The sequence below is a fragment of the Crotalus tigris genome, unplaced genomic scaffold (assembly GCF_016545835.1).
Source record: "Crotalus tigris isolate CLP2741 ecotype Arizona unplaced genomic scaffold, ASM1654583v1 scf7180000024362.2655971311:6658466, whole genome shotgun sequence".
NCBI classification, from domain to species: Eukaryota; Metazoa; Chordata; class Lepidosauria; order Squamata; family Viperidae; genus Crotalus; species Crotalus tigris.
Window position 1 is genome coordinate 6416568 of NW_024100530.1, and position 27654 is coordinate 6444221.

General features: G+C 37.6%; 1 long non-coding RNA gene across 1 annotated transcript in view; it reads left to right on the forward strand.

Moving 5' to 3' along the window:
* Positions 1-1692: 1692 nt before the first annotated feature.
* LOC120300920 overlaps positions 1693-27654 on the forward strand; it is a 68242-nt gene continuing 42280 nt past the window's right edge. The window contains exon 1 of the long non-coding RNA XR_005554782.1: positions 1693-1826. This is a non-coding gene — a long non-coding RNA (uncharacterized LOC120300920). The remainder of the gene's footprint in view (positions 1827-27654) is intronic.

Below are 27654 nucleotides of genomic sequence, written 5' to 3' on the forward strand. Positions count from 1 at the left end.
CCTTGGGCCTGCAATTTTCTTTCAGCCTTAGGAAGAAGGTAATGGCAAACCACTTCGGAAATCTTGCCAAGGAAACTGCAGGGATTTTTCCAGGCAGTCACCAGAAGTCAACCCTGACTCAAAGGCACAGAAAAGCGAACAAACAGACAAAAATACTACAAATGGCAGTAAGCAACTTAAAAGAGACATGTGTGAGAGTGAAAAGCAATCTCTCTCCAATTGTCTACCATGATCAAGACATTTCTTATAACAGAAAGCAAAATTGTCTTCTTTTTCATCTGCATTGTTTTTCTCTTAGAGGTACATTTATTCAGATTGAGTTACATCACTGATGCTTTCAAAGAATTAATTGGGTCATTTTAAAGGTGAAGAAGGCTATACTAATCAATGCAACTGTGCTAGAGGAAAATCTCTCCATCCAAGCAATGGCAAAATGAAATGACAATGCAACATAGCTCATAACTTCCTTTGCCTCCTCAGATAATTTTATTGCATTTGCTTCCAACTTTCCTTCCTTAACCTCCAGGAAAAATTCTTTTGCCTGTGCCTTGCTTTTAGCAATAGGAAATACCTTATCTTTCACTTTGTGCCTCTGTAGCATCTAAAGATAGGGCATTTAGCCCAGGCTAAATACTCTGATTCCCCATATCAGTGGTTTATGGAGCTTGCACTTACTTAAGCCTTCCTTTTAAATCAGTAGGATTTTGAAATGCTTAACTTTGGCAGAAAATGTCTCTAGTTTAAGATGCCTGAAACTGATTTTTCTTGTTTCTCATGCAAAATTCTGCTTATAAAGTTCCTTTACAGAAAAAGAAAATAGATATTTGTTCACTTGAGAAAGAAAGAAAGAAAGAAAGAAAGAGAAAGAAAGAAAGAAAGAGAGAGAGAAAGAAAGAAAGAAAGAAAGAAAGAAAGAAAGAAAGAAAGAAAGAAAGAAAGAAAGAAAGAAAGAAAAAAGAAAGAAAGTCATTAGTGAAAATATTCAGATCTGAAAGTGACTATTTCAGGAAGGCAAGGTTGTGGGAAAGAGACCTTTGTCCTATAAACAATGAAAACTCTGCTAGATACTAGGAAGTAACCAAGAAATTTGGCCTTGACTTCCTTCCTCAGTATTCCTTGTTGCCCTCCCAAGTGGCTCTTTCCTGGACATATCCTTTCCCCCTCTCTTTACTGTTTCATTCATCCTGTTTTAAAGCAACATCAGAACACCACAGCTTACCTACTAGATAGAATATGAATATGAATAGAATTATATATGAATAAAATAAACAAATGAAGAATGGCTGCAGGACTTGGGTTTGGCTAGTCTAAAGAAAAGAAGAAACAGGGGAGACATGACAGCAGTATTCCAGTATCTGAGGGGCTGCCACAAAGAAGAAGGAGTCAAGGCTATCTCCAAAGCACCAGTAGGCAGGACAAGAAGCAATGGATGGAAACCAATCAAGGAGAAAAGCAAGCTGGAATTAAGGAGAAACTTCCCGACAGTGAGGACGATTAATCAGTGGAATGGCTTACCTTCAGAAATCGTGGGTGCTCCATCACTAGAGGTTTTTAAGAAGAGACTGGATAGTCACTTGTCTGAGATGGTATAGGGTCTCCTGCTTGAGCAAGGGGCTGGACTAGAAGACCTCCAAGGTCCCTTCCAGCTCTATTCTATTATATACTGGTTCATAGTGCTTTATAACCCTTTCTAAGCAGTTTACAGAGTAAGCATATTGCCCCAAACAATCTGGATCCTCATTTTACTGACTTCAGAAGTATGGAAAGCTGAATCAAACTTGAGCCGGTGAGACTCAAACTGCTGAATTGTGCCCACCTAAATCCAGGTGAAATGTTAATATATATATATATGTTTTCTGAGGTTTTCGCGGGTGTTTGTATGTAGGTCTTTGGTTGTTCGGGTTTTCTCCCGCGTAAAATTGGAAGTGTCTTGGCGACGTTTTAATCAATCTAAGTTCCATTGCAACTCTAAGGACTTACTCTTTAAGAATCACTGTCCATTTAAGTCCTCGCCAGCATATAGACAAAGTTAGTATTCCTTGCATAATAAGCCTCACTGTACAGTTGTTTACAGTGAACCACATTTCCTACTTAGCCTGATTTTCTCAAATTAGAGACATTTATCTTAATTACGCCATGTGGGCCAACTGTATCAGTTGCAAAACACCTGATTGGAAAATATGAATTTCCATAGATGGAGAAGTTTCAGCTCTAAGAAAAAAACCAAAGTCATCTTAATGCAAATAAGAAGGTTTTCTCTCATAGCAATGCTATAAGAAAATAAATATACAGGAACTGATAGGATATAGCAATCCTACTATTGCTTTGAGAAAGAGAAAGGCATCATTTAATGTCTGTGATTGATTGCAACGTCCTACCACATGGGTCCTTCATATTTAAAATAAGCTGCATGTATATGGCTTCATTTAAGTTATGAGAACTAGAGAACTGAGAAGTAAGTTTACAAGAAGGACTTTAGTTCAAACATTTTAAGAAGCAAAGCCTGAATTACACTGTTTCTGGAATCTTGGTGGTATAATCAAGTGATTCAGCCAACTAACCAGCTTGGCTGTAGATCTCACTTCTCTCCCCCCCCCCCCTTTTTTTTTTTTTTTTAATTTTCATGCCCTCTCTGTTGTTAGTGGTCTGATTCTTGTAGGAGCAGAAGCTGACTCTATCATTACAAAACTTTATTGTAGGATGTCCATACCAAACCAAGAAGATACACGAAGACCTATAATTTTCTCTGCTCACTTGCCAGCTAGGCCCTCTGGGTCCGTGCCCTCTCTGAGGCCCAGCATAGCTCCACCAGGAATGTTTTAGACATATATTGCATGTAGCTTCTCTGAGATAGATCCTAAATATTCAGTATATGCCTTCTGGAAATTTTCCTCATCCAAATAAGGAAATGCACCTATAAGAACTGGCATACATATGGAAAATGGGACCGTGTAGTAATTAATACAGCTCAGTATTTCAAGAAGAGCAGGTATGAATGCATGAAGGAGAACTCTAAAGGGGTATGTGTCATGTTACTCATTTGCAAGTTCCAGCTTTAGAAACAACATTATCTCTGAATATTCAAAAGCAATGTTATAAGACATTATTTATACCCTTGTACCTCTCGTCGGCTGGTTGGCCACTGTGACCAACAGGATGTTGGATTAGATCATGGGGAAATTATGTGGTCTTCTAGCTTCCTTTACTTTTTGCTATGGGAGAGATTGCTGCTAAAAGTTTTACTTCATGTTGATGTTACCTAGTTTGGGTAATGAAATATCTGCAAGAAAACAACAAGCTCAGAGAACCCCAAGGATGATAATCATCTCCTTCTCCTTCTTCCTGCTCTTCTTCCTCCCCTTCGCCCTTCCTCCTTCTCCTTCTTCTTCCTCCTTCTTCCTCCCTTCACCTCCTCCTCCTGCTCCTCCTGCTCCTCCTCCTGCTCCTCCTCCTCCTCCCTTATAGCATTAGGTAAGGAAAGAAAAGCCATCCAAAATTCTAGCTCTGAAGCTTTATAAAATACAGAAATAGAACGTGGCTATCCTTGAAAATGTGGCACATGTGCTATTAAGGAGGCCAACTTCACAATTAATTCTAATTGCAACATGAGGACTATTTATGGATGCAGATGTTAGATATGTGGAAAGACTGCCGGCACGAAGTTGGTGAAGAAATAACTGTACTTTCTCAGAAAGAGTATCATTGGTTGCATTTAAGAATCAACATTCCAAGTTCTATAAATTGAAACTTATTTATTTTACATTTGAACTACAAATCCTGGAATGAAGGAAGGAAGGAAGGAAGGAAGGAAGGAAGGAAGGAAGGAAGGAAGGAAGGAAGGAAGGAAGGAAGGAAGGAAGGAAGGAATGATATATAGTCAGAGAAATAAAAACGCACAACCTGAGCTTTCAAACTGAAGCTGATTACCATTGATAAACTAGAGTTCTGATCATTGCTACATCTTGGAGAAATCTTGGTCCTGTGCTTCATAGGGTTGCTTCATTACAAGAATAGGAGGACATTTATAAATGTTGAGAAGGTTGGAAATAAAAACAAAAGAAATTCTAAATCATATGGTGGAACAGTCCTTAGAATGTATTGCAGGCTAGTTCTGCTGACTGCCGGCTGCCAGCACTTCAGCAATTCAAATCTCACTGGTTCAAGGTTTACTCAGCCTTCCATCCTTCCCAGGCCAGTAAAATGAGGGTCCAAATTGTTGGGGACAAAATGCTGACTCTGTAAACTGCTTAGAGAGGGTTGTAAAGTCTAAGTGCTATTGCTATATAATGAAAAGTTCATGCCATGATGTGGGATCTTAATTATGGTCAGAACAAATTGGGCTTTAGCATGTTATCTAAATTTAGCTAGTTCCTCAATAAAATAGAGGAGCTGTCACAATATTATGAGCATCAAGAAATAAAAGAATAATTAATCTAATGAGTTAAAAATGCAACAGAAAGTGTATCGGACAGCAAACAAAATGTTTGTTCCAAGTATTTCTGAATGAAAGAAACAGATTTCAAAAGAACCAGCTTCAGTTCTAGAACCTCTTTTTCCTATGAATATTATGTGCAATTGAAAGACAATCTAACTGAACGAAGGTGAAAGCATTCTGTAAAATAGTGCACATATGTTGAATTGAATGATGAAAAAATGGTAGCAGATAAAATATGTTTATAAGCTATGCTTCCACATTAAATTTAAATGGTTTTGTGAAACAGCAAAAAATAATTTATTATAAAAAGGGGTATGTTTATTTTTTGTGCCTCTATTTTAATATCATGTTGTGTTTTATTATGAGACACAGCAAAATCCTTCATTGGTTTTTCATTTATGTTTTCCAATGGAAATATAGAGGCTAAAGCTGTTAGCATTAATGCTAAGATGGTGATTTAATCAATCGCTTCATCAAACCTTTTATCTTCCTAATCTAGGAGAAAATTGCAAGATTTTTCAAGAAAGGAAAGGAAAGGGAAGGCAAGGGAAGGGAAAGAAAAAGGAGAAAGAAAGAAAGAAAGAAAGAAAGAAAGAAATAAAGAAAGAAAGAAAGAAAGAAAGAAGAAAAGTCTCTTGTTCACAGCTCAGTGTGGGCAGTCATAAAGCTGTTTTTGAAAGTAAACAAATAAAGAATTGAGAAAATAAGGAAGAAGTTGGTATTTAGAGAATGTGAATATTTGGAGAATGTGCCGTTCTAAACACTGAAGGGGCTGTTCATTTATTGGTGGAGTTCATTACAACAGGAACTGGTTAAGTATTATTTTTAAGAATACATATATACAGTTTGTTGAGATAAATGGACATTAAAATGCTGACTGTTTCCCACAGGCCAAAATTAATAGAGTGAATGGAAGTGATTTTGTCTAGAGGTCACTGTGGAGGTTGATTCCAACAATCTTTTGCTTCCTATAATGATAGACAACTCTGTTTGTCTTATGTTAGCCACAAGTTATTTTTCATTGTGAAGACAACTGTGGGCGAGAACTATTAGAAATCTTGAGAAAGAAATGGAATGAATCATCCAAGAATTTATCTGCCAATCCCATCCTGACTTCTTAGTGTTCATAAAACACAGAATAATAGAGTTTGAAGGGACCTTGGAGTCTTCTAGTCCTATTCCCTGCTCAAGCATTCTGGAGGCTGTCCAGTCTCTTTTGATTAATTTCATCTTGCCTTCTTGAATTTGGCTTGTTTGCAAACTTATCCGATTATCTTATTTAGAAGTTTATTAAGTATTGCACCATTTTCATTTTATTTTGCTCACTTTGTAAATTCCTGCACGAGAGTCCTTAGCTAAAAATGATATCCTAATGCCCAGTCACTGCACAGCATTAAAGAATTAAAGAATTTGAGAATCATCGAGTTGGCAAGGTCTATCTAGACCAGTGGTTCTCAACCTGTGGGTCGGGACCCCGTTTGGGTCGAGCGACCATTTCACGGGGGTCGCCAAACAACGCAGTCCACCATTTTTTCCCCTTTTCCTTAGCTGTGCTACTCCCTTTTATTCTATTGGCTTTTGAAAGCCAATAGAATAGACTCTCTTGAAGAGAGTTTAATTCTATTGGCTTTCAAAAGCCAATAGGAATTGTCCAGGCTGTCTCTGCCCTGCTGAGACCGCCAAAAGCCCCAGTCTGCAAACGGTGCTGCACCAGTTGACTTATGACTGGTTGAGTAGTCCTCGACTTACGACCGGTTGGGGGTCGCGGCATTAAAAAGGTTGAGAACCACTGATCTAGACTTTCAAATCCAGCTCCTGCTCAGTGTATCAGAAATGCATAATCTGTGACTCCAGAGTCAAATGCAGCTCTGATCTGATTGATTGATTAATTGATTCATTCATTCATTCATTTCTTACTTACTTATTGTAGCATTTTGATATTGTGTAGTCCAAATCTATCTAGGCAGCTTAAAAACTCTTGAAAAACTTTGCTCCAGAGTCCTTCCAAAAGGTTGCCACTGCACTGTCATTTCCAGAATGATGAAAGGGGAAAATGTTTAAATACCATAGGGAGTATCGAAGCTACCTCTTTTTAATTAATTTGATTTATTTTTTTGAATTAAATGTAAATATAATTTAATTCAAATTAATTGTTGTGCATTTTTTGTCCTGGCAGCAAAAACCTTCTGGAAGATAGTCCTCTGGGTACTGTTCAACTTTTAAGATGTTGCCATCCTCTAGGAACAAAAAAAACTCTGCCAGAAATGCACACTTAAGAAATATAGAAAGCAATGCAACACACTATGATAAGAAATACTCTTCTTGCAAAAACAAAAACAAATAACACTGACTTACTTCACTCTTTCAAACCAGAGTTAGGTAGACATAAATCACACTTATACAAAAAATGTGTTAGGCATCTTCTGTGTTGTACTGTGGGAAAGTGTCCCTGCAGGTTTTACTCTGCTAGTCACAGCAACTTTAGAGAGTGGTACTCATCTCTTGTATTTGTAAGTCATTTGTGCCAGTGCTGTCTGAAGACGATTCCATGGTCGTGTGGCCAGCATGACATTATGCAGCGTGGAGAAGATGGTGAAACACGAAACGCTATTACCTTCCCACCAAAGTGGTACCTATTTATCTATTTGCATTTTTGCAAGCTTTTGAAGTGCTACGTAGGGAGGAGCTGAGGCAAGTGATGGGAGCTCACTCCATCATGAAGTGGTAGAACTTGAACTGACAGAGTATAGACATTCTCTGGCATCTATTAAACCGCTGGGCCACCGTGCCCTTCAGAAGAGTTTAGATTAAAAACACTCACTTATGGTTGGTAGTGTTGTTTACAAATCCATTTATACTCCAGTACGATTGGATAATAAACTTATGTGAAATGTGGACTTCAAGAAAACATTTGGAATATGAAATTGTTTTAAAACTCTTTCCCCTTCTTCCTTAGTTAATAACAACCAACTTCTTGGGTTTTTCTCTGAAATAACTATCTTAAAAATAGAGTAACCCCCCCCCCTTGGGAGGCTGATAAACTATTTTTAAGAATTGTGCAATGCAGGCGGGGCATGGTAATTCCTGTGTATTTGAAGAGTTAACTATGGGCTTATAGTCTGCTTTAACTGTGAAATAAATGGGTAATGGAGATAACCCATTGCAATGTGCTTTTAAGACTAGCTTAATACAAAAAGTTCTATTTGTTTAACCCCTTAATCTAAAAAAAAAATCACTGTAAGATGAATTTTTTTTTCATTTTAAAAATAGAGCAATGTTTGATTAAAATGATTATATATAATTGATCATATAATCAATCTGGTCTCTTGGAAGCTGAGAATGCTTGAGAAGATTGATTATTGTGGTTTCTGACACAATGGCAGGCTGCACTTTTTGGGGGGTAAATGTGCAGAACAGAATAGAATGATTTCTCCTTTCTGTGCATTTTGGCAGTGAAGTTCTTTGTCTGATGATTAGGTTAAAAGGATGTTCTGTGGGAAATGGGATATTGGATAATATTTATATTTATTTAAAATGTGTGTGATAAAAAACAGATTCCAGAATACATGTTTCGTACATTGGGCAAACTTTTCTTTCAAGTTGCACATCAATATAAAATCAGACCAATCTAGAAAGAAAAAAAAAACACACAAGAAAAAGTGAGCTGGAACAGGAACTGACTGCTCTGTCCATCTCTACTTGAATGGATAAATTATGGAGTTTTATTGAATGAAGTATCCTTAAACTGAAATGCCAGGAGGGATTCTAAAACTGGTTGAAAATGGATAGAGAAGGAGACTGTTTATGAACATCCCACATCTATCTATCTATCTATCTATCTATCTATCTATCTATCTATCTATCTATCTATCTATCTATCAGGGTGGTAGAGTTATAGAGGGCTGTTGTCAGAAGAGAAAACAAACAGAAGTGGCATAATGCAAAGGCCCCCAAGCTGTATTAAATCACCCCAAGACATTGCCATTAAACAGAATTACTGTCCCCATTAAGTAGCAGTCATTGCCATTTAGTGTCACTGACTATTTGGTTGCTTCCCCAGGAGATACTCTGATTAAGCAGATGTCATACTTGGGTATCTCCAGGAGAAAGGCCTTGTCTAGAGGAATTTTTACTCCACGGATAGCACTTTGTTGGTAACTTGCCCAGTGACTCCAGGAAGAAGGTAGTATAGACCACAAATGGTCATTTCTGGGCATTTCTCACTTCAAAGTGGTGAAAAATCAAGCTATCCATTTTCTTGCATTGTGTCTGAAGATCATCTAGAAGATGCATAAACTTGGTAGATTTAGTGGATATTGATCTTGTTCTTTAAGCCCCAAATGATTCACAAGTGACATTGTTAAAAGCTTATCAAATTCCTGATAGCTTTTAAGAAAAAAAAAGGGGGGGAGGACTTTCTCCTAAAAGATAATTTTGCAGTGGAATGGGAAATAAAACTGACTAGGGCTCAAATAATGTAAATTCTCTCATCGCTCAGAAGTCTGAAATGTGACTATATGTAGAGTGCTCAAAGCAATGCAGAATATTTTCTACCATGTGCTTATATATCTGTGCACATATCCAGGGTTTTAAGCATGATGGGGATCAGAATGTTCTCCTAAATGTGTGAATAGAGCCTTAGCTTGCCATTTATTGTCACCTAACATTTTATCCTGAAGCAAATCTTAAGGTTCAGTGGGCACCTTATCTGGTTCTCAAAAGCTTTTCAGGAATTTCTATGACATATAATCATTCATACATGGTCCAGATTATGGCAGTTCACACAGTGCTGGGTTTCCCCCAGTTTGTCCATGTTATGCCTCTGCTGTGTGAGTTGCACTGGCTTCCAGTTTCTTCCTGGATAAACTTTAAGAAGTGAGAGCTTTAAAGCTCTACCTAATAGAGCTTTAGTCATGGGACCACCTCTCCATGGATCTACCCAACTATACACACGGCTTTACCATGGATCTCCCAGCATCTACTATCTACACATATGGATTCTACCCATATCAGATAGTGACCTAGGAAGTGTCTCTTTTCTCTATCAGCCCCTGTTCTGGTGAGCACTCTACCCCATGGACTTTAGAGTTGTCTTTAGAGTTTACAAGATGGGTGACCATATAAATCTTACATTTAAATAAATGGATTAAGAATTTCTGTTTTTGTAGCTTTGCCATACTACCATCTTTCATCTGAAAGCCCTAGACAATGAAGGGCTGATCATAGAGGGCATCTGTGTTTAATTTCTTCAGTCTCCTCATGCTGCATCTGTGTGTGTTTGTGCATAAGTATATCCCCAGGGTGGCACATGGCACAGTGCATTCAGGAGGAAGGTGAAAGAGAAATTAAGAATGGACTACATTGCCACCAGTCTAAGCCACTACCAAACTGCCTCTCACACACATCACGTTTGGTTGAATTTTCTCTGGAATATTTTTCTGTGCAATCCACAGCTATAACTGGCACAATTTCAAACCCATTCTTTATTTTGCCAGGTTTTCCTACCATGCCAAATTTTGTCACATTCTGTTCAGTTTGGGGGAAATTATTCTGCAGATAGATGGACAGTCCTTTGCATAATTCCTTTCTAACATGAGCAAAATGGGACCATGTTTGTGGGATCCGTTCCGTAGACCTATGACAAATAATCTCTTCTTGAACACCAGATTTGGATAAGGAGGCTAACAAAATATTATTATCATACCAACAGCTACCTGTATTTTTTCCTACTCTTCAGCGAATGCCAATGGGAGACGCAGACATACTAATTTTATGTCTTTGACTCGCTCGGTGCTGTAATTACTCCAAGCTGTGAACCATGTTGTAATTATTCTGGACCCCCGTATGGCAGTTGGATGTAATCAGAATTATTTCATCTCTGTAGGAAAAGACACCCCTTACTTTCCCAAGCCCTGAGAAAAGGCATCAAATGAAATAATACTGTAAAGCAGTCATCTTTTGGCAATAAAAGGCTTATGGCACTGAAGAGGTTACAAACCATTTTGTTCAACCAGACTATTTACAAGAAGCAACAGAGTATCTGTTTCCTGTCATTTCCATCATATATCTCAAGCCCAAGAGACCAGAGACCAATTACAGCCTGATATCTAATCAATACACACCTTACTCCTAGAGCAGGAACTAAAGGAGTAGGCCCTTGGGAGACAGAGTTCAAATTACTCTACTGACAATTCCAGATAGCAGCTAATGATAGCACATACTTCTCCAAGAAGGGGGTTGGGTTAGAAAGATGTATGATGCAATGCAATAGTCCAGAGCTTGATTCCATATGCAGATTGCATTGTGCTTGAAATTCCAGCATTTCCATCTGTAAAACAGCTGGAAAGATGGGATTGTAAGACATGTAACTGGGGTTTATCCTGGCAGTTTTACTCCTATGTGAAGGTATCTTTCCAAAAGAGCTCTTACTTGAAAAATTAAGTGTCTTGTTTCTCTAAAATTTCTGGGGAAAACTTGTAATATATCCTTTTCTAATCTGAACAGCTAGGTTTAACTCTCCTGTTAATGTGGCAGCAATGGCAGTTTTGCCCAATCAACAAGCCTGCTAAATTGAAATGGTTGGGTTTATGACAAAGAAAATTATGCTGGTTGATGATGGATATCGTTATACATTTAACTTATTATAGAAAGTACTGACAATTTTCCCAAGATCTAGGGGATCTGAAACAAAATCATATGATTAGATTTGCACTAATTGTGTTTTTGCAGAGATAAAATATTACATCTATTACTTCAATGATATAGATATATAAAAATTCCATTTCACATCTTCTCCAGTTCCTCCTTCAAGCCCTGGACCTTCTTCAGCTTCTTATATTCTTTCTTTCTGATGTTTCTGTCACTTGGCACCAGTACATCTATCACTACCATTGTCTTCTGGTCCTTGCCTACTACCATGATGTCTGGTTGATTGGCTAGTACCTGCCTGTCTGTCTGAATCTAGAAGTCCCCTAGGATCTTAACTTCCTTATTCTTCAACCTCTTGTGGGATCTCAAATCTGGACTTGTATATATTCTTCTTTAACTTTGAAGAACAATTTCATGATTAGTGAATAATTAGTAGGTATAAAAGATTTGTGCACATAAACCCCATCCTTATTACTAAATATCTGTCCCATATGCACAATTGTGAAGAGAGTTTGATTGATATAAAGAAAATATGTGTATATTATTGTAAAGTTGCCGAGTCTACAATGATGTTATGATAGTCATACATTTATGGTTAGTATAATTGATAAAACCCCTGAAAATATCATGGACAGTCAAGAAAACAAAGAAATAGATCATTGAATAAATCAAACCGAGTTCTAGTCAAGGCACAAATAACCATGGCTCAAATTACCCCACTTTTAATAAATTATGAGAGACGTTGCTCTCTGGAGAAGGATATGATGATGGGACAAGTGAAAGACTGAAGAAGAGGACAACCAGCCGCAAGAGGGGTGAACCCCATTAAAGGCCCCCACTTTTGAAAAATGGGGTTAGGGATATATCAACATGGAGAAATCTATCTATGTGATCAATAAGAGTCAACAAACGCTTCATGGCACATACTCAAATTGAGAAGATAGAACAAAGATAGCTATTCTGTGGTTCTAGTGATGGCAGCCCCTGAAATCTTTAGATGTAGCCCCAAAGATTTATGGTATCCCCCAAGTCCTGCCTCTCAGAAAGCTGATGTGGCATCTGACAATAAAATTCAGAACTTCATTTTATTCTTTAGTCTTCTAACCTTCAACTTCCAGCAGAATCCAAAGAGAGGTGAAGAAAACTATGCACGCAAAAATGAAGTGAGGAGGTCTCAGTACTGGAGCTGGAAGAACAACAATGCCTAGTTTGAATGGATCCACACTCCTTTTTGAAAATCTGCAATCAAGCTGTTTATCAGATAATTGTGCCATTAGATCAACCCGGAAATTCCAAAAATATCCTTAAATGGGCATTCTGCTTCCAGCTGTGTTTATGGCAGATAGCATCATGTATGTAAATACATTCAGATGTTTCCTGAATTATTTTAAAACAATCAGTTTAACTCTAATCATTTGATAGACATGAGTCTTTTCTTCAAGGAGACCATGTGAGTGAGCAATGTGCAAAATCAGAGAGTTTGGCTTGGTGTTCTGGAAGTAAATACCGCATAAAGTACAAATGGAACCTCTTCCTCTTTCTTTATCAGAGAAACCTACGGAAGCCGGAGCCATCATTGGCCCTGTTATTTCTTCTTTTTCCTGTTGCTTCTTGATGAACAGCTTAGGGGGCCAGGAGAAGGAGTGGCAGCAGCATCTGTATAACACAGCCTCTTCCCCAGTTGAGGCTATCAATTGAGAAGTTAATGAAACTGTAGATCTAATTAAGCTAATTTGTTGCTCAGTCACTAAATCATGTCTGACTTTTCATGACCCCATGGACCAGAGCACTCTAGGCCCTCCCATCCTCACTGTCTCCTGGAGTTTGCTCAAATTCATCTTTATTGCATCAATGACACTATCTAACCATCTCATCCTCTGCCGTCCCCTTCTCCTTTTGCCTTCCATCTTTCCCAACATCAGGGTCTCTTCCGATGAGTCCTCTCTTCTTATTTGGTGACTAAAGTATTTGAGCTTCAGTATCTATCCTTCCAAAGAGCAGTCAAGGTTGATTTACTTTATGATTGGCTGATCTGATCTCCTGACAGTCCAAGGGACTCTCAAGAGTCTTCTCCAACACCACAATTTGAAGGCATCAATTCTTTGACGCTCACAACCTTCCTTATGGTCCAACTCTCACAGGAATGTCCCCAAACTGAGAACAAGTACTGTGGCAAGTGCAGCTGCTGCTCTTGAGTAGATTCCTGAAAACCTTCCCACATCTCCAAACATTAAATATTCCTCACATCTCCAAACGCCAAATGAAGCTGTTCGAACAGCTGTGATTATAGGTAGTCCTTGACTTAAACCATTTGTTTAGCAACTATTCAAAGTTACAGTGGCATTGAAGAAAGTGACCATGACTTGACTTCACAGTTAGAACTTCCACAGCATCCCACTGTGGAGTGAGCACAAGATCAAAATTCAGTCACTTGACTACCAGAATGTATTTATGAGGGTTGCCAAGCATCCTGGGGTCATGTGATCACCATTTGCGACCTTCCCAGACTGCTTCCAACAAGTAAGAACACTGGAGGAACCTTGATTTGCTTCACAGCCATGTGAGTCATTTAATTGCAGTGATTTATTTAACAATCAGTGCAAAAAAAGTTAATAAAATCGGGTATGACTCTCTCTTAGCAATAGAAATTTTGGTCTCAGTTGTGGTAATTAAGTCAAAGACTACCTGATTCTCTTTAGGAGTATAATATGGACACATTTACAAAAAATACTTGCAATTCATGGCATTTGGTTGCTCAAATCATTGTTGGGACTGTGGAATCAGATAGCTGGGTTATCTTTTAGGAGTGAGGTCTCTGTTATATAAACACAGTCCTTCCAGATAATCTTCCTTCTTTCACTTCCCGTACTAAGTTACAAAATCAAATCCAAAATGGCCTGAATATAGATATGTAATTCCTTATATGTAATTGAAACAAAGACCCAAATCTGTCTGTCGCACATGTTGATTTCCAGGATGGCCAGATTGAAGTCCCTCTTGGACAACCTGTAGAACACACTTATGCTAGAATGATATTTTTCTTGTATTTTGCATGTGAAAACATTGCAGATGCACTAATTAAATCTCCCACACTGTCTTGGGAAGCAAAGTCTGTGGAAGGAACAGTGTGCACTGTAATTTCTAAAGATGACTTAATGTCTTACTTCAGTTCTCTCTGTGGCTTAAGGAGCCTAACTGTTAAAAATGGATGAGGTGAGATTTAGCCATCATCTGTGTTCTAAACACTGTTTTCTTCCTAACGGCTGGCAAAAATAGATAGTAATTTTCACATTAAACCTTCCAGCTAAGCATTTCATTTGAAATGAAAACCAGTAGTTTTGCACCAAACAACAGGGTGTAACTTTCCAAAGAGTAGAATGGATTTAGATGGTCCTGTGTGGTCATGCTGCTTTTAGATAAACATGCCTTCCACATCCAGAGTATCTTATTTGCAGGTACAAATTGAAAGAAGGAGATTGTGTCATCCAAGGTTTGGGAGATCTGTACTGAAGTTCTAGTTTCATCATAGACTCATGTAAGGCCAACATCTCTAGAAAGATTTAGCCCTTTGTATCTTCTATCACATAGCTTAAATTGGACCACAATTTAGTTATTACAAATTTTGTATACTACCAGATTGCAAAATAGCTTCAGATGATTCACGATAACTTTGCAATCACTCGCAATATCTTCTATTAAAAATTAGAAAATAATAATAAAAATATGATTCCTTCACTTTAAAAAAATCCTGACAGCTTTAAGGCTTTTTCCATGGGTGTGGCAAGTTAATCAGCATGGAAGAACTCCACAGAAATAAACCAGTTTTTACATTTTTTCCCTGAAGGATAGTAGAAGAAGAGCCGTCTGCTCCCTTGGAGGAAGATAATTCCATAGGAATTTGCCAGAAAATTTGCAGAACAGAAACTTTACAGACTGTATCAGTTTTAACTAAGGAGAAATTTCCTGACAATAAGAACAATCAACCAGTGGAATGGCTTGCCTTCAGAGGTTGTGGGTGCTCCATCACTGAAGGCTTTTAAGAAGAGACCGCACATCCATTTGTCTGAAGGGTCTCCTGCTTGAGCAGGGTATTGGACTAGAAGATCTCCAAGGTCCCTTCCAACTCTGATGATGATAATGATGATGATAATGATGCATCAAAGATATCAAGACAATCATTTTTCAAACCACATAATCTTAGTTGTAATCCCCAGGAAACCTTTCATCTGGAATACAGTTCTGGATGTTGTATGATAACTCTGTCCTGTCACACAACATATTCATACTCATATTGCCAGTTCAACAGTCCCAACATCCAGAGCCAATGATTCCTGGTACTCAATTGATTGCATCATATATTGTGCTAAATCATATTTGATTATGGTTTGTTGAATAAGCTATGGCCATCTGAATTCTAGCTCATAAACCACTGTGCCTTTCAAGCCTCAAAGGTAGGATAGCATGCCACACTCAACCCAAAACAAACAAAATACACTATGCTTAACATGTAGTGGTATGAGCCTTATTTTTGATAGACTGAAGAACCAATGTATTCCTGTTTACTTGGAGATATTTTTAGAAAGTATTTTAGTTACATAAAGTTGGAATGAGTATTGAATTTGAAACAGTTATTAGTTCACGGTGAAGTAAGGTATAAAATGGTGCACAGATCTTCCTATTTCTTCATAAATCTTAAAGGAAAAAAGTAACAAAATACTAATATTCCACGTTAAGAAAACCTCACTAGACCTCACTAGAAGTTGAGTTTGATTCAAAGAAGGTTTTACTATCTAAGAAAAAGGAGAAATCAGATCTACCTTAGATCTATTTAACCATGGGACCGACCAGCCTTGCATCAATTTTGTCTTTACAAAATTACAATTTATGAATGCAATTTCCATAAAGGAAGGATGAGAAGTTCCCATGGAAGGAGAGTGATGGAGAAATACACCGGAGAAGATTAGATTAACCACACCAATCCCTGTCAATATTTATGTCTCTGTGGAAATGTTCTTCCTTTTATTGACTTGGGACCTTAATTTTCAAAAGTGCGTGGGAAGGCTGAAGGTGGTGTTTTAAGGGCTTTAAAGGAATCGCCTTCGGTGCTTTTCTTGATTGAATTATAAACCTGAAATGTTACATCATGCCTGCAGTGAAGGTAAATTCTACTGCTGTTCCCATCCTTTGCCTCTTCTTGTTCTTGGATCAGTTTGTCTCTCCATTCACAGAATACCTGAGGCTGACATCAGCACATATTTTTGGTTTCCCTTGAAATCAAACATGAATTTATTAGATCTGGATCGTTTTCCAGTGGGTTTGCCCAGACAGTTAACTGACAATTAGATGAAGTTAATAACACCTTTAATAGAGTTTAGAGGTTATTGTTCCCACTGAAGTGAGAATTTACTTAAATGTATATTAAACTTGATTGATAGGAAGACTGGAACTGACTGAGGTTTTCAGGCTGGTTGAAATTGTGTGATTTGCCTTTTTTTCTAGTTTAGTCTTGACCCAATTCTAATTTGGAGAGTGAAGCAAGCTTCAGGAAAGTGCTTTTTTTCAGACGTGAAAGACCAAATCCATATAAAAAAAGGAAGCAGACAAGATAAATCGGGTCATTTTAAAAATTCTTTTAGCATGAGAGATTTTGTTCCCAGCACCTTTCCCTTTCAGATCTTAAATTAAATTAAAAATAGAGATGGGGTGTGATGGAGAACATTTTCTTCAAGAGGCCCAGCCACTAAAAGGCTTAAAGAAAACCTGCTGACTTGTCCTTCCAAGAAGAAATCCAGCACAATTAAACTTTGAGGAGACAGTCAAGAGAGTGAGGTTTCTCTCTCAAGGGAATTTTCCAAGTAGGAGTGCAATCTCCATTTGATATTCACTGGGGTCATTTGTTTCTTTTCCTTGAGTGTGTCTGTAAGACAACTAAAATCCAACTGGCAGCAACAGAAGTGGCACTAGTTATTTAGACATCACGCTAGGTTTGATGAAGATTATGGTGAAAGAATGTATGCTGAACTTTGTGGATGAGATCTTCTCATGTATGTGTCTGCTAGGTTCTAAGAGAGCCAGTTTGCAGTAGTAGTTCAGACATCAAACTAGAAACCAGGAGACCATGTTCTGCTTTTGGCTCAAAGCCAACTGAGGGACTTTGAGCTAGTCATGCTCTGTATCCCTAGGAAGGAGGCAATAGAAAACCACTCCCAAAATCATGCCAAGAACACTGCAGGAACTTGTCCAGACAGTCACCATATGGTCAACATATAGAACATAGAATTATAGAGCTGGAAGAGAGCTCAGAGTCTTCTAGTCCAACCCCTGCTTAAGGCAGGAGAAGTTATACCATCTCAGCAAACGGTTGCCTAGTCTATTTTTGAAAATCTCCAGTGATGGAGCACCCACAACTCCAAGAGGCAAGCTATTCCATTGATTACTGTATTTATTCTCTGTCAGGAAGTTTCAGGAAGTTTCTCTGCAGTAACAAGCTTTTACCCATTATGTCTTGTCCTACCCCCCAAGGTGCTTTGGAGAATAAGTCAATCCCCTCTTCTTCATGACAGCCCCTCAAGTATTAGAAAACAATTATCATGTCCCCTCATAATCCTTCTCTCATAGCTTTCTAGCTAGACACCTCTTATCAGAAGTTTCTCATGTGAGTGCATGGACCATTAATGCCACAAAAATATTGAACTTCTCTTTGCAGATTCACTAAGCAGCAAAAGGTTTTTTCCCCTTTTTTCTTTAGCCAATAAAACATCTCCATGCACTGAAAGCATCATCAAATAAGTTCACTAGATAGGGATACTAACAGAAGCACACCCCTATACACCTATACTGACACGTGTAGATGTATGTATACATAGATATAGAGAAATAGCTAAACGCACATAAATGCACATATTTTTATGTGGAGAGATATATTTGCTGGGCAATTTGATGTTTTGACATAAGTAATTGGAATTAATGTATTGGATTGCCTTTCCAAGTTGCATATTATCTAGTCCCTGAGAGCACTTTACTGTCCTGTTTGCACAACATCCTGTCTAAATATTTTAGTAGTTTTATTATTTGTTTGGACATACAAATAAGAGGATCTATGTAACTGAGCCTTAAAGTAGACATTGTATTCAACATCTTGTGTGCAGTGCTCTCTCTCTCTCTCACTCTCTCTCTCTCTCTCTCTCTCTCTCTCTCTCTCTCTCACACACACACACACACACACACACACATCCTTATGTAAGGCCCTAATCAGCCTCAAGTACAGGTATAGAAAGTTTAACAGCAATAACATTAACTTCTGTTGGCATAATGCAAGTCTTTTTTTAAAAAAAATCATACAAGGAGATGAAAGAGGGTCGAGAGTAAGTGGCAGGAGGTAAGAACAATATCACTTTGGCACATCAGATGCAGCTATATATTTTTACAGGATAATGTAGTTAACCTGTAGAGACATTGGCAAAGAAATACTGTGGGAGGCTGCTGCAGTTTGGACTCTTACCGAAATTAGATTCAATACCTCATAAACCTTCAATTTCAGGGTGAACTAGAGGTGTGCAGGGTAGACTCACCTAATCTGAGCTGTAAACATCCAGACCACTAGTAGATGACCACATAAAACAAATAGTGCTCTAGATCTTCTCTACCCATTAGTCATCATCTGAATTTTTGCATTGACGATCTGGTTGAGATAGACTACTTTTGGCAATCACGATTTGCTAGTTTAAGAGTAATGATAACATCTTGGATACATTTTTTCCCCAAGAAATTGACTGAAAGGGGGGAAACCCCCAATGGCAAAAGTAGCTAAAACCCAGGAAAGAATCTCAACAATTAGAGTAATTACTTGGGAGGCTCTTAGGAACATCTGGTAGAGAAATGAGAAGAAAGTTGTAATTTGCTAATTCATGTAATCGCTCAATGAACACCTAGCCTCATTGCCTGTTTGTTTGTAACCTGGTGCTGAATTCTACCTTCCAATTTCTTAAAAGTGTGCTTCTGCTGTAACAGAGATATCTGTTTTCCTGCCTCACTCTCCAGATGCTGAGAATTCATTAGAATATCTTTTTCAGTCATTTATTTATTTTATTTATTTATTTATGAGACTTATATACCGCTTTAAGTGCGAGCACTCTCTAAGCGGTGTACACCAGTAAGCAATGTATATATATATATATATATTTACATTGCCCCCAACAATCTGGGTCCTCATTTTACCTACCCCAAAAGGATGGAAGGCTGAGTCAACCTTGAGCCGGTGAGATTTGAACCGCTGACCTGCTGAACACAGTCAGCTAAAGTGGCCTGCAGTACTGCACCACCTCGGCTTATGACTTTGCCCTTAGTTTACGGTTGCGAGACAGCTGGAGGTATGAGCGTATGCTGGTGTTTCTTTCTGTTGCCCTTTCTCCATCAACTTTGCTAATTTGCCGATCTAAAAAAATCCTATAGGATCTCTTCTTCTAGGATTTAACTGCAGCCTGAGAAGCTCCAGCAAATTACTGGAGGAGATGATCCATCGCAGCCATAGAAATCAACTACCCATTCTTGAAAATGTCACCAACATCTTTATTCTCTGATGAATGTTTGAACCGTGACATTTTTGGTGCTCTCTGAGTTTGATTATTGTCTTGTAGACATTATGTAGTTTGATAATGAAATATCTGCAAGAAATGTCAGGTTCACAGTGCACCAAGGACTCCACACCTTATTCTCCTTCCTTCTAATATCTAATTTCTACCAATGGTCCATTGTCTAACCTTGTCAACCCAACATCCATTACACTTCACCAGTATTTGAAACATATTATAATAATCTTTTCATCCTAGCTCATATACTTAAATTTGTTTGTTTAATATGCCACCCATTTCATTGCTGGAGTGACTCTGGGAGGCTTACAAAATGATAAAAAAGTAAACATAAAATCAGTTAAAATTAATAAGAATTAAACAGAGAATAAAAATCAAGGAGATGGACAGCCTGGGTATGTGATCTTCATTCTGAACTTGTCAAACACCTTCAGCGTAGCCAGAGCCAGAGTTTGAGACCTTTTCAGAAAGCTAGAATAGGTCCCATTTCCAGTGGCAGAATGTTCCATAGGCCAAGGGCCATAGCAGAAAAGACTCTTCTTCTGGACCCTATTAGTTGAAATTCCTTGGCTGACAAGGGCCATAATCAACTCCTTCCTCTGGAGCACATGGAGTGGGCCAACCCCACTGGGGCAAGACAGCTCCTCAGATACTTCGGCCCAACTCAGAAAGGGCTTCAATGAGAATTATTATTTTTGCCCCATTGCCCCTGCTTTCATATTGGACTAGTCTTACAGGCTTGCAGTAGAATGCCAATGGTGTAAGTGATGAATTAATCACCTCCCTAGGTTTAGCATCTGTTAATTCCCATTTGTTTTTCCTTTGCCATTTTACTATTAACCACTGTTATGTGAGTGTCTATTTGTCCAATGCAATCTAAGAAACAATCACCTAAATTGATCCAGTCTTAACCTCTGAAAGCATGCAACCTAGACTGGTTTTATTTTATCTATTGCTCGGTCTCAGCTGCAGCATTAATTCCCTTTAGTGCTCACATGTCTTTGTCACTATCCATACCACTACATTTCCTTTCCTACATCCACCCCCTCCCAACCCTCAGCCAGGGAACAAAGTGTTTTTATAAGTAAATGCTACTGTAAACAAATACAGAAACCCAAACTTGTTTCAAAGAAGACGATGCATACATATAAAATACATAAAGTGATACATTTGATAGAGGTGTCCCTTTTTTTTAGGGATTTGTAAAGATTGATGGGGAAGAATAGGGCGATCCATCATTGGAGGCGGGGGCAGGGTATGATATTGGAATTTCAGAAATCTGTTCCCAATCACATCCACTGCTGGATGACTTGGTAACGACCCTATTTGTGAAGCGTTACTGAAAATCAATATGCCGCATTCAAGGTCAATGTACTGTTAGAAAACTCTTTAAGCACTGATAGATGGATTGTGCTCGTTCAGAATAAATGCGAAAAGAAATTGACAGCTGAGTGTCCAGATCTTGGTGCCAAAACTTTGAGAGCTGGCTCTCTTGATAGAGAAATTTGATTCCCTGGGGAAATTACATCAGTCAGCTTCCTTTGTTGTTTCACTTTTGGAGAATTTTGGTAATTGTTTAATGTATTTGTCTTCACAGAGTTAGGAAACTTCAAAGGTTTGGGATCACATGTTAATGATCAACATTATTCCCTGGACTTCACAAGCTGAATAATATAATCATTGCCAAGTCATTTGAAAAAAGTTTGTAAGAGTAGTGTACATATTAACTGGTCCAGAATGAAACTGTTTGGTTTTTAAAAGAAAACATTTTTAAAAGCTAGATTATTATCTCTCTGTCTATGTAGTTATCATAGGCTATTGATACTTTTTCAAAATACGCAATTTGCATCCCATCAACATTCCAAAAGGCATAGTACAAAAGGAAAGAAAACTTCCTAAAATTACTACTAAATGTTCTTGCAACAATTTGATGCAGAGCTATCTTTTGACCAATAACACGTTCACTAGTTTTCCCCTCATGGCTGTCATCTTTTTTTTTAACCATGCCCTCATACATACCTGAGATGTACAGAACCAGTTAATCCACCTTTGAAGGCAATGTATAGATTAACTATGGCTAGATTTCAAGAAGTCAGGAATGTCTGCAGTTAAAACTATTTGTTGACCAAAAAATGGCACACTATAAAGCTTAAGTGGGTCAAGGTTTTTTTCCCCAAGAGAGATCTTCTCTTTTGAAGAATCATTCAGCATCATTGTTATTTTCTGTGCCAAAACTCAGCTTCCATTGCTCTGAAGTGCTTTAAACATTTGACATTTGAATAAACTTTGCAAAAATATATATATATCACTTATAACGACCATTAAAATCCTGAGAGAACTTAATATAATAGAATTCGAATAATAGTTCTACTTTTGTTCTTCAGATGTAAAGGAAACAGTTCTACTTTCAAAGATTTGTTATTGTTGGCTTTGTAAGGGAGGGAGAAGTACAACTTAATCAAAGGGGAAATGATGAAAGAGTAGAATTTAGCATGTGGCTGGACAATAGTTTAATCTACGCAGTTGACACAATACATTATGTCAGAATTCTTCATCCACAGAGTCAACAAAATGGATGTTGTCAAAAACAGTAAGACATCTTATTGACAAACTCTCAGGTTTTCAAAGTGGTTTTGTCTTCTCCCTAAAATTATTGAACAGGCAGCATTGATTCATGGGATATGTTGACACCTCAGCAAATGCTTTCTGTGGATATTTGGAAAATGACTAAACCCATTAGCTAGATGGGTTGCTTGATTCACAAAACAGATACTCTGGGAAATTAATTTAAGATGGTATGTTCCCATTGAAATGTATATTGACTCAATCCACTAAAGCCTTACTAGCTTAGTCTGGTAAATATGTGATTCAAGTCACATATTTTCCTTTGTCCCCCAACTGGGATATCTCCTAAGAAATGTCTCCCTTCTTGTTTGCATGTTGATGTTATTTGTTTGGGATAGCCATGGATATTCCCTTGACAGAATGCTCATTATATGCATCTTCTACTGATTAAAATATTTGTGGTTAGGACATCTTCCATGTGGGACTGATGATAAAACTAAATTGTAGAACGAAACCCTGGAAGATTGAGACTTTACTGACAGTTGTTAAGTGAACGTTGTAGTTGTTAGGCCACCCCTTTGTTCCCTATAGACTGGTTCTCTTGAGAACCAGAATTAAATGCAGGTTTTCAGAAAAACCACGATAAAACGTGGGATGCTAAAAACAGCCATAAATAAAGGTCGGTTGCCCATCTCCTGAAATGCAGTTATCTCACTATGGGAGGGGGGCGGGGGGGATCAAGCTGTCAGAATTTCAGCATTGGATCATAAGTATTCCCAGGAATATCCATGGTTAATGTGAACGTGCTACGTCAAACATTGTTCCGGACCCACCCAGACTTCCTCTCCAATATGTCCCAAAGGTGCTTTTTCAAAAAGGCATCTGGACTTTGTTTTTCCTTGAAGACATTTCACTTCTCATCCAAGAGGCTTCTTCAGTTCTTCTTCAGTTGGATGAGAAACGAAATGTCTTCAAGAAAAAGCAAAAAGTCCAGGTGCCTTTTTAAAAAGCACATTTGGCACAACCACGACCTGGAGACTGAGAATCTCCATAGACATTTAGCTATACTGTCCAATATGTTAAGAAACAGTGTAGCCACCGTGACTTTGCCATCTATGATACAGCGGTGATTAAGCCTCATAATAGAGCATTTAAAACATTTATCCAAATGAAATTTATGGATCTGCATCAAATATGAATTAGCCTAACCAATAATCAATAGTTAAAATACATGGGGCAAAGAAAGCAGAAGGGTTCTGATGAAGAAAAGAGAGAAAGATGCTGCTTATTAGCATATAAACATAATTAATTTTGTGTTTGGATGGAAATCTTTAACATACCATCATTCTTTCTTCCATTCCAGCTAAAGTTTAGGAGACCTGCTTGCATAAATTTTAAATGCAGAATTGCAGAAACACAAAATAAGGTGTCAGCTAAAGGAAAATGTGTGAATTCACCTGCAATAAAGACTGTCCTTTTTTGGTCAGCTGCCTGGAAGTATCAGAGAGTGAATAGGAGCTCCACTCTGAAGAAAAGAATAGGAAGAAAAAGAAAGGAAAACAAACAATGTTGGTTACATTAAACGGGTTACACCAATTTCTCTGAAGACTTCTCTACTTATATTATGGGGAGCTGTGTTTTAAAATCGATATTATAGGAAATTATATTTGAGAAAGAAAGGAAGATCTAGGGTAGTTATATAGAAAAAGTATTATACAAGTTTTATTAAAGAATTCATGTAGATTTTCTTTCACTTTTTATAATGGTTTATTTGAAAAAACAGCAATGGAACCTTGAATATAGGGCATGGTTCTAGGCTAGATTCAGTTGTTCTGCATTTACTTATTTTTCTCTATTCAACATGATTCCAAACATCGGATAATTTCTCTTGGCACTTAGATTGAAGAAACTGGATCCTTGACTGATATGCCACACCTTTGCTTCAATGGATCTATATCAAATTAAAACTTGTGGCTTAGGGCCATTTATTTTTTTTCTTTTTGTCTCTGGCATGTTCTTTCCTGTCAGTTCCAACTCCTTTTAGTTGCAAATATAGGGATCAAATGTGAAGTATTATTAATGTGGTCCTTTGCTCTTTCAGAGCCTTAATTCCTGAAAAAAATTCTTATATTTATTTTTTTAAAAGAATCTATGACACTTACACAGTGTGCCACTCAATTTTTTTCTTAGAATTATTTATAGAAGTTGCATAGATTTTTGCATGGTTTTTTATCATCAACGGTCTTCCATATCAAAAAGTATAGTTATATCTGAAAACAACAGTGTACTGTTGTGTACAATCTGAAAAAAATAATTAGCATAAGTGTACAATTGTAATTATATAATCTAAAGAAACAGTTAGTATAAGGTGTAGTATATTTTCCTAGATTTTAGTATAACCCCATTGTAATGATAGGTTGGTGTTTCTTATAATACCTGCCACTAATAATAGGTCATTCCCAGCATTTTTAAAATAAAAAAAATCTATATTTATCCAACATATTCATGACTAATGTTGTCCTGTTGAAAGGAGGAGGAGGAGAAGGAAGAAGAGGAGGTTAGCTTGTGAATTTTTCAGGATACCCACCTAATTCTTCCAAATCTTAATCAAAAAATGTGCCCCATTAGAAGGGCCTAAGTTGTGAAGCACAGCGTCACACTTCTCCAAACTGATTTGCAAATAGACATTTGCATGTCTTAATGATCTCTTGCACCTTAGGCTACACATCGATCTCTCATCCAGAGTTACTCTTGGCCACACAATAAAATGCTGGGGGGAGGAGGGGGAGCGCACCCCAAAATGTAGGTGGGCCAGTGTAAAAAGGAGGAGGGCCAGAACAAAACCTAAACCTCATTTGATTTGAGTCCATTTACATTTAAATTGAATTAAACCGCATTCAATTAATTTAATTTAAACTAAATTAATTGAATACACTTGATGTGGTTACTGTTTAATCATTTCCTGCTTCTGGCACATTAACAACTACAATGGGAATTTCAATTTCAATTTTACAATGAGATGGGAATTTCTGCAGAGCTTTGAAGGGTTTGCTTCCAAAGTTTCCAAAGGTAGGGTGCCTATGGTGATGGGTTACAAACAAATAGTTTTGTTTAGAGAAAATAATTGAATATTTCTTTCATGGAGAGATGATTAGGGAAGTCTCAGTCTTCCAGGATTTAATTCCATGTGGCGTATCATCTATTTCCTGGGTGTGCCTTAGTCTTTATCATCATTCCCAGGGTGAAGCTGGCCTAGCACCAAATTTTTAAAAGAGAATATTTGCAGTTCAGGGTTGAAATGAGGAGTCCTTGTAGCCCTCTGACTTTGGTTGTGATGTTTCATGACCCAAACTATGTAACATCATCAGTGGATATAGTTGATTCTAGCACGGATAGTGTTACCTAGTTTACAATGCCTTGGTAAGGCCACACGTGGAATACAACATCCAGTTTTGGTCACCACGATGTAAAAAAGATGTTGAGACTCTAGAAAAAGTGCAGAGAAGCAATCTAGAACTAAGGAGAAACTTCCTGACAGTTAGAACAATTAACCAATGGAACAACCTGCCTCAAGAAGCGGTGAATGCTCCAACATTGGGAGTTTTTAAGAAGAGACTGGACAGCCATTTGTCCGAAATGGTGTAGGGTTTCCTGCCTGAGCAGAGGGTTGGACTCGATGACCTCCAAGGTCCCTTCCAACTCTATTATTATTATTATTATTATTATTATTATTATTTGGTCATAAATGTTACTCTGCTAGTAGGTCAATAAAAATGAACCAGATTTATATTGATCTGTAGGTTCCATGTGTTTTTATGTGTTGATGGGGAGGGTTTTGTGTGTGTGTGTTCGTGCATGTGCAGGCAAGTAACCAAACTGTGCCACATGAATTTTCCTGGCATGCAGATTCTTCGCCATCTTTAATTCTGTTACATGTGTCAAGTGATGAGTGAAACTCTGTATAATTTGCATGAAATATTAGCACATGCCTGTAGGATGCTTTTAACGTGGCAATTTGCCTTTTGGGGGCCTCAACTGATGAGACATGTCAACTCTCCTCTCATTGATCATTTTATGGGGATTTAATTGAATCCCACTTAAAAGGTATCAACTAACAGTTCTTCATGAAGTCATCCAAGGCTGTAACCACAAGCACATAGTTGGGTAATTAAAAAAAGGACTATCAGATTTTTCATCTAAAATGAGTTATTTTTAGTACAAATTCACTTCCCTTCCCTAAATAAGCTGCTACAGAATGTCTATGTGTGCTGGTGGAAATGTATTACTAAATGATTTTAATTAAAGATGCTATGTGTTGATAATAGGTACAAAGATCCTAAGCCATATGCAAATATATCATATGGCATTGATTCTCCAGCCACAACATTTTATGATTAGTACAAATCTTGGAATACAAGAAAGGGAGAAACCTGAATTACCGTAGTAACCTAGAGATAGACTCTACAAAATTTGCTTTGTGTCAATCTAATCTGATTACAAGTAAATTAACTAATAAATCCAGAAGGGAGTTGGGCTATTATAATTGTTCATTTTTTTATCACTTCTGTTGCTTTTATTGCTTCTGTTTTCTTTAGATGTTTACCTTGTCTTCTTGGTCAATTGTATGAATATATACCCCTAACAACTGTTTTAAGGTCTTGGAATTTGCTAGCCTGCCCTTTTTTTTTAGATTTTTATCAAAATAGATTTTAAAAATATGCTTTGTCATATAATGGAAACCCCTCCAGCTCAACCGATTCTGTACTTTTCATTGATTGTGAAGTCAGGGATAACAATGTCCCATTGATTTTCATTGTTCCATCAGTTTTCTGATATGCCTCCTATGCCTATATTTTCTTTTGATTCAAGGCTCTCTAATTAACCCATTTTAGCTTTGGAGTTTTTAGAATTTGCACATAAAACACCAGAATTCATTCCTCCAATCATGTCTCACATACTTATCCTCACTAAAGATTTATTTCTATTTATTATGCATAGAGAGAGACAAGGAGAATGTCTATAGTATGATTCAGAGAGAAGAACAATTTGATGAAGAAGCCTGTATAACATGACTGAGCCCCAAATAAAACACCCTGTGCCACTATCAGCCTGCAAATTTACTTTTTTTTTTAACAGACCTCTTGTTTCTGAATGAATATGTGAGAGTTGGGTGACTTAATCCTCTCTCTTTGTAATTGGCAAAAGGAATAACTTTGAGGAAGAACAACACAACAGAAATTTAAGTCTGGCTAGAAATGCAATTAGAGAAAGCTTCTAAGGACATTCAGACTTGGAAGATTCTATCACTATAATTCTATAACAAAGATAATATTAGCATTCATAACTTTGGTTTCCCAGTTTGGTCTACCTTGAAGGGCTGACACTCCTATATTGCAAGGTACCATTTAAACACATGTC